An 8,687-nucleotide genomic window follows, 5' to 3' on the forward strand; every position below is an offset into this window, starting at 1 on the left:
GTGGGGGGGGAGCCTGAGGAGGGCGCGCGCGCAGCCGGGGGCGGAGCGGGGGGAGTGCGCAGCGTGGGGGCAGGGGTGGGGAGCGGGGAGGGGGAGGGGTGTGCAGCGGGGGGCAGGTGAGGGGGGAGCGGGTGGCGCGCCTCCGCTAAAGGCTGGGCGGTGGTGGCAGGGACCGCCCCCGCGGGGTCACCGTGTCCTGGATCGACCCCAAGGACCAGCTGGGACCCTGGGAGGCAGGGGCGCCTGCCCTGGCGGGGGGAGGGGATGCTGCGGGGGGCGGGGGCGGGGACCGGGCCACGCGGCACTGGCTGTTGCTTCCCCACGACGCACCCCACCCGCGGGCAGCCCCCCAGCTGTGAAAAGTTCCCGGTTCCTCGGCTGGAACCCACTAACCGTGAGATCATGGCCTGCGCCCACGTGGTCGCTTAACCAGCTGAGCCTCCCCGGCGCCCCTCTTTTCTTTTTTAAATAGAATGTCTTTCACTTTGGGTCTGACGGATGTTTTCTCAGGGTCCCAATCAGGGCGCGCGTTTCCCACCAGAAGACGACAGAGTTGGTGGTGTGTAATTATGTGTCCGGACACTGCCTCCCACAGACCACCTGGTATGTGGGGCAACAGTCTAAGACTCCAAACACCCCATCCTCACCAAAATTTCCCCCAAGATTTAAGGGCCACCGACCTCGCTCATCTTTGTTCTGATGACAGAAATGAGGCTCCCCCTCCAGCCTTCCCAGCACGCTCCGTGCCCAGCGCTACTAGGCAAGAGTTTCTGCTTTCCGCATTAATTTCTTAATTTCTCAAGTATTATGTGCATGGATGCCTGTGTTTTCAGTGGTTTGTAATTGACTGGGACACCTAGTTACTCCGGTGCTCAAGTAGCCGGACTGGGCAGTACGGGTGTGTGTTCACACGGCCCAGGTCATCTTACTCAGCAGCTCACACTTTCTCCCGCGCTCACTCTCCTACCCTGAGCCTGTGTTCATATCCAGTAAGTGAACACCGGCACTCGAGGCCCAGCAGAGGTGGGTGACAGAGGTGATCATCGGCTGAGGATTTGGGAGGAGCGGGAGTCTGTTCATTCTTCCCTCACTTCCGGCCCCTGGTGTGCTTACCAGCTGTGTGTGTGTTGGGGAAGGGTAATCACAGGTTGGGTGAAACTGATGTCGGGTGTGACTCTGTTTGTATAAAATGTAAAACCTGCCCACACTGATTAATGTATGGTATGAGAGGTCAAGGTAGCTGCCCTCCCGTGGGCAGGGGCGGGACGAGAACAGGAGGGAAGGTTCTGGAGTGCTGGCCGGGGTCTGGTTCACACGATGGGTTCACTTGACGGAAAGTCTGTGCGCTCCTTCTGTATTTGGTTTTACGTCAGTGTGAAGTTTTCATAAACAAAACACAATGTGCCCAGAGATGTGATACATCAGTCAGGGCGGGGGTTCTCTCCTCATTTCTGCAGGGGGTTCACCCAGAAGGCAGTTCCCTTCCAAGGTACAGCTTTTGCTAACGGTGTCATGATTAACTTTGAAATAAAGGAAAAGAGAGATTCGTCAGTGTTTCTTGCACTAAGATACACTGTCTAGTGGCCAATACAGTGCACCAAGGTGCCTGTGGATGTTTTACGGGAATCTTTTTCACGAACGATTTTGGTAAGTGATTTTCGGAGCACTAGAGATTCCTGTGTGATCTGAGCCCCTAGTTGGGTTAAGGGTTCTCTTTTTTTCTCTTTCTGTTCTTTCCATTCTGTCCTTCCAGCAGATAAAGCCCGAGAAGCGATGTCTGGATCATTTTATTGGAATGACTCCCTCTCAAAATACTCTCAAAACCAGCGGTGGAGACTTCGTCTGCCGGGAGCAGGAGGCTGACTGGGTGCCCAACACCACTGTCAAGACCACTGGTGACAGGGCCGGGTTCCTCTGTGCCCGGAGTAGGCTCCACAGAGCACACTCCCTCCTGGCCTGTCTATATGCAGTTTAATTCTGTGCTCAGTGGGTCTTCAGAAGGTTTTGCGAGGGGCACCTGGGTGGCTCCGTTGGTTAAGGGCCCTACTTCATTCAGGTCATGATCTTGTGGGTTTGTGAGTTCAAGCCCCACGTTGGTCTCTGTGCTGACAGCTTGGAGCCTGGAGCCTGCTTTGGATTCCATGTTTCCCTCTCTCTCTGTTCCTCCCCTCCCCTCCCTTCCTCTCCTCTCCCCTCCTCTCCTCTCCTCTCCTCTCCTCTCCTCTCCTCTCCTCTCCTCTTCTCTTTCTCTAAAAACTAAATATTAAAAAAATAAATAAGAGGTTTTAGGAAAACACAAAGCAGGCCTAAGGAGCAAATTAGTGACATCCCTTCACCCTTCCCAAGGGCCACTCTGGGAAATCCTCCTTTCTGGATAAGGAAGTCCAACAAAATTAGTTGGTTGATATGTAACCCACGTAGCTGATCATGATCTTGTATCTTAAACTTGCAACATCTCTGCCGACCAGGCAGCATCGTGGTTCATCTCCATCCGTGGTCGACCTGTTGGGTGGGCTTGGTAATCTTACTGGGAATGAGTCCTGCAGGCCTCAGTCAGAACATGTCATCAAAACATTCAAACTGGGCCCGTGGGCGGCTCAGTGGGTGGAGCGGGTGAGGTCGGCTCCGGTCATGGTCTCTCAGTCTGTGAGTTCGAGCCCAGCGTCGGGCTGGAGCTGCTTCGGATTCTGTGTCTCCTTCTCTCTCTGACCTTCCCCTGCTCATGCTCTGTCTCTCAAAAGTAAATAAACTTAAAAAAAAAAAGCCATTTGAACTTATGTGAAGTTAGAACGGTATAATGAATGTCCGTATACATCTCAGCCTGGTTCAACAGTGATTAACATATACCATTCTTACTTCATCATCCTTATTTTCTGAAGTATTTTAAGCTACTTTCAAGCATCATACAGTTTGATTTTTAAATATTTCAGTATATACCTCTAATAGATCAAGACATTTAAAAAGCAAAATTTTGATAACTTTATCACATCTGAAAAATTGAACTAAGATTCTTCATACTATCTAATTCCCAGTCCATGTTCAATTTTCTCCATTTTGTAATTATGCCTTTTTATAGTTGATTTGTTTGATTTGTAATCTGAAGAAGGTCCACACATTGCTTTTGGTTGATAAAATCTCTTAAAATTCTCAAGATCAGCAGTGTCTCTTTTATTGTTTTATGCTGTTTACTTGTTAATGCACCTGGGTATTCTGTGGTATCATATAGAGTTTCTTATGTTCTAAGTGTAGTTGATTTCACCAGTGTGGGATTAACTCCAAATATCTGTGTCTCCACTAAAGCAATTATTAACTAGCAAAGCCCCCAAAAACAATGTTTGCAGAACTCTGGAACCTAATACCAACGGCAACCAGGGAATATTGGCTGGAGACAGAAGCTGCTTACGTTAGGCTACCAAACAACTTTCAGCAACTTTAAAGTGATTCCAATCATATGACATATATTTTCCAACCACTATCGAATGAAACAGAAATCAAATAACATAATAAGAACTGGAAAATATACCAATATGTGGAATTAAAAACACACTTGTAAACAGCTACTGGGTCAAAGAAATAATCACCAGGGAGATGAGGAGATATTTGGCTAGAAGAAAATAAAGACATAACACCAAGTTTTATGGGATACAGCAAAAGTGCTGCTCAGGGAACATGTCTAGCTGTAAATGCCCGCATTCGGAGAGAAGACGGATCCCAAATGAGTAACATAACTTTCCATCCTAAGGAGCCAGAAACAGAAAAGCAACTTAATACAGTGGAAATGGAAGGAAGGAAATGATAAAGATTAGAGCAGGGATAAAAGAAATGGAGAGCATAAACACAACATAACAAATAAAACTAAAAATTGCTTTTTGAAAAGATAACAAAATTGGCAAAACTTTGGCTAGTGACTGAAAAAGAAAGACAAAAGACTCAAACAACTAAAACCACAAATGAAGGTGAGGACATTGCTGCTGATCGTACAGAAATAAAAGGATTATAAGAGAATACTATGAACAATTATATATCAACAACTCAGAAAACCTAAATAAAATGGGCAGTTCTGAGAAACACAATCTACCGAGACTGGATTGTGAAGAAATAGAAAATCTGAGTTGATCCAGAAATTAGAACCATGTATTAAACTAGTGAGAATGTAAAATGGCGCAGCCTCTGTGGAAAATGGTTTGGTGACTCCTCAGTAAGTTAATAAGTAAGTGACCATTGAACCTGGCAATCCCATTCCTGGGCAATACCCAGAAGATTGAAAACGAGTGTTCAAACAGAGCCTTGTATGTAAATCTAAACAGCACTATTCACAAGAGCAAAACAGTGAAAATAAGAAAATGTCTATTGACCGAAAATGGGTAAACGAAGGGGGCACATCCAAACGATGGAATATTATTCACTCATCACAAAGAAGGAAGGTAGTAATAAAGACCACAAGATGGATGGACCTTGAAAATAATGCTGAGTGAAAGTAGTCAGACACAGAAGGCCATGTCCTGTGTGATTCCAGTTACGGGGAATATTCAGAACAAGTGAATCCATAGAAACAAAAGCAGATTAGTGATTTGCAGATGTGGGATGAATGGAGGTTTGGGGAAATGACGGCTTATGGGACACCAGGTTTCCTTTTGGGGTGATGAAAATGTTCAGATAGCCGTAATGGTTGCACAACATTGTGAATGGACTAAAGGCCACTGGGTTGGACACTGTATGTCATTAAAATGTAGAATTTTGTTATGTGAGTTTTACCACAATTTTAAAAGTGGAGGAAGAGTCTCTAAAATGTTTTGAAATACTTTATATATATATATATATATATATATATATATACACATATAAAGCAATGTGTGTGTGTGTGTGTGTATATATATATATATATATATATACACATATATATATTTTAACCAAGAGGAGTGCCTGGATGGCTCAGTCAGTTAAGCACAGACTCTTGACTTCAGCTCAAGTCATGATCTCACGGTGCGTGGGTTCGGGCCCCACATTGGGCTCTCTGTCCACAGTGTGGAGCCTGCTTGGGATTCTGTTTCCTTCTCTGTCCCTCCCCTGGTTGCTCTCTATCTCTCTCTCAGATAAAAATAGAAATAGTATTCCATTGTCTGGAGGCACCAGCTCACGTATCCATTTGCCTACTGAAGGATGGTTGCTTCCACGTTTGGGCGATTACGAATAAAGCTGCTTGAACACCCACGTGCCAGTTTTTGCAGGAGCTCAAGTTTCAACTCATATGGGTAAATACCAAGGAGTGCAATTGCTGGATCACGTGGTAAACCGTGTTTAGTGGTATAAGAAACTGACAAACTGTCTCCCAAAGTGGCTGCGCCGTTTTGCATTCCCACTGGCAATGAGCAGAGTTCCTGTAACTCCACATCCTCTCCAGCATCCGGTGGTGTCAGTGCTTTGGACTTTGGCCGTTCCAATGGCTCCGTAGTGATCTCTCCTTGTTTTAACGTACAATTCCCTAATGACATATGGTGTTGAGCATCTTTTTAAGAATTTATTTATTTATTTTGAGAGAAAGAGCAAGCATGCACTGGCGAAGGGCAGGGAAGGAGAAAGAGAATCCCAGCAGGCTCTGGACAAACAATGAGATCATGAACTGAGCAAGATCAAGAGTTGGTCGCTCAACCTGCTGAGCCACCCAGGTGCCCTGATGTTGAGCATCTATTAATATTTTCCCTGCCATCTGTACATGTTTGGTCAAGCGTCCAGATAATTTTAATTTTTTTAATCGGATTGTTTGTTTTCTTGTTTGTGAGTTTTAAGAGTTCTTTATACATTTTGTGTACCAGTCCTTTATCAGATAAATGTTTTTCAAACATTTTCCCCCAGTCTGTGTCTTGTCTTCTCATTTTCCTGATACTGTCCTTAGCAGTGTGTACGTTTTTAAATTTTAATGAAGTGCCACTTATCAGTTATTTCTTCTAACGGTCATGTTTTTGGTGTTGTATCTAAGAACTGACATCACCTCGATTTTCTCCCGTGTTATCTGCTGGAAGTTTTATAGTGGCAAACTAGCTTCCTTGTGGACAGACCTTGTGAGGAGAGCAAAGAGGTCCTTCTTGCAAAGGAAGCTTTCTGTGTGCCCTACTTTTTGGTGCTTGGTGGTGTTTTTATTAAAAATCCAGATTTTTAAATTCATTTATTCATTCACTTACTCATGCATTCATTCAAGAACAGCTATTGTGTGCTTACTACACTACGGGATGGCTACTTTTCCCTTCTCCCAGCCACAGGCAAAAGGGTATTTTTTCTTGGTCTTCAAAGTGAGAACTTGGTGGCGCTCCTGGAGGTAAAACTCGAGAAAAGCACAGGGTTCTCCCAGGATAGAGCCTCCTTGCACTGTTTAACTCTCGAGCCAGCAATTCATTAATTACACTTTAATTTTCCTGCCCTGGTACTGATTGCAGCTGCCAACTCCTGGCTTCTGGTCTGGAGAATTTTGACCACCCGCCTGCCTCTCCCGTTCGGGGGCAGCCATTTTCTTCTGTGAGCTCCGTTCTCAACGGCTCTAAGACCTTGTTCCAGCCTTCTGCAGCCCTCCTGGTAAGGATGGGAGTGACGGCCTCCAAGCTCTCTACATGTTGGACTGGGAAACAAAAGGCCTATTTCCATCTTCTGTTTATATGATTAATACATGCTTGAGACTAAAGTAAAAAGCAAAACCTTACAAAAATGATTCAGGAAGTGCTAGAGCCCCATAACTGCAGTCCTTGAGACGGTGAATTTTGACAGTTGGTGTATATTCCTGCAGACATTTTTTAGGTCAGCGCCCATCATTGTTTTTCAAAAGTTGCAAAGGACCCACAGCATTTTTTTTTAAAGTCTTCCAGCATATTGAAAATAAAATACAAAAGGAAGATTCTAAAAATTAGGGTATGTTTGAAATATGTATATTTAAACATGGTAACACTAAATAAATATACAATAATGTATAATGTAGTTCGGAGGTATCATGAAAGCCTGTATTTGACTCTTCATAAAACTGAGACTGAGGCTAAGTGGCGCTTCACCGATAGTATCTCCCAACTCTCTATGAAGCTCTCTTCATAGCACTTAAAATAATAATAATAACAAAAGTATACATACTGTTGCAGTTACCTCCCTCCTGCTCTCACTTGATAGTTGGGTTTTAAGAAGGGAAAAAGGATGTACGTTTCTAAGTTTTAATAGAGCTTATAAAATTATCCTTTCATGTGTTTGTGCCAATTTACATTCCTACAGCAGGGTTTCCAAACATGATTTCCAAAACTCTGGCCCAGAATTGTTATTGTTAATTTTATAAATATTTGTCATTATAATGGAGGGGAGAATATATTACTATTTTAATTAGCATATTTTTAAATTTTTGTGAAGCTTCTTTTAGGATGTCAATAGTCTGATTTTTTCTACTTCTGTGGATTACCTGTACATATTATTGGCTCTTTTTTTTTTTTTTTTTTGTCTGCTGGTTGTCTTTTCTTAGGGGTAATAATGGTAATGCAAAGCACTTACATGAGGATTCCAGTGTCGGGCATTAAAAAAAAGTTTTACTAATGTTTATTTTTGAGAGAGAGAGAGCATGAGTGGGAGAGAGGCCGAGAGAGGGGGACACCGCATAGGAAGCAGACTCCAGGCTCTGAGCTGTCAGCACAGAGCCTGTTAGGGGGCTCAAACTCACCAACGGTGAGATCGGGACCCGAGCTGAAGGTGGACGCTTAACTGAGCCACGCAGGCACCCCAGTGTCAGGCATTTTAAAGCACTTTGCATATGCATTCCATCCTCACAGCAACCCTACTAACTGAAATACTTGAGAATAGTTTCTCTGCGGTGTTCGGTGGCTCTTTTATTGAGATGTAGATTTCCCCGTTCATTCACTCCAGAACAGCTGTTGTGTGCCTACGGGCGTGCTGGTGTGCTGGGTGTTATGGGATGAATAAGGAAATATGATCCCTGCCCTCTGGGGAGCATTAGGGGAGAGCCAGCTTAAAAATAAATCTTTATGAATCTAACAGGTAAATTTCCACCTCAACATTTGTATTGAGAAATACTTTTGAAATCGCTGGCATAAAATTAGGTTTCCTTGAAACTGTGAAGAGGGACACATTAGAAATGAATTATTTGAATAACGAAACGGGATTCCTAACTCAAGGGTGAAAGAAAATCAGAACAACCCACCTCATTCGAAAAAGTAGTATGATTGCGTGACTCACTAAATGAACGAGTCCTTAGTCCTCCAACCCGTGGGCTGCCGGTTCCGCACCATAGGCGGTGCAGGCCAAAGGTGAATTCATAAATTCAGTCAAGGAACTGGGAGGGAGACCAGAGCTAAGAACAGAAGCAGAGAGGCAAAGGCATCGTGACAAGAATCTTCTCTCTTCCCATTTCTCTTCAAAATCCTGCACAAAATATAGAAAAGTAAACAGTCTAGTTGAGTGAAAGGAGTTTCTGGATGCTGGTTTACTTGAAGGGGCCAAGGTGGGTTTCCTCCTGGAAAGAAAAACTGGGGAGGCGGAGAGAGGGGTGGAAACGGAGTTGGCTAGCTGCCCTTCCCCGAGGGTCATGGAGAGCGGGGTTGGAGCCCAGGCCTTCCCACCTGCTGCTCCCCGGCGCCCGGGCCTCCCCACCTGCGGGTCCCCGGGGCCCGGACCTCCCCACCTGCGGGTCCCCGGCGCCCGGACCTCCC

Source organism: Suricata suricatta, chromosome 7, assembly GCF_006229205.1.
Source record: "Suricata suricatta isolate VVHF042 chromosome 7, meerkat_22Aug2017_6uvM2_HiC, whole genome shotgun sequence".
In the NCBI taxonomy this organism is placed as follows: domain Eukaryota; kingdom Metazoa; phylum Chordata; class Mammalia; order Carnivora; family Herpestidae; genus Suricata; species Suricata suricatta.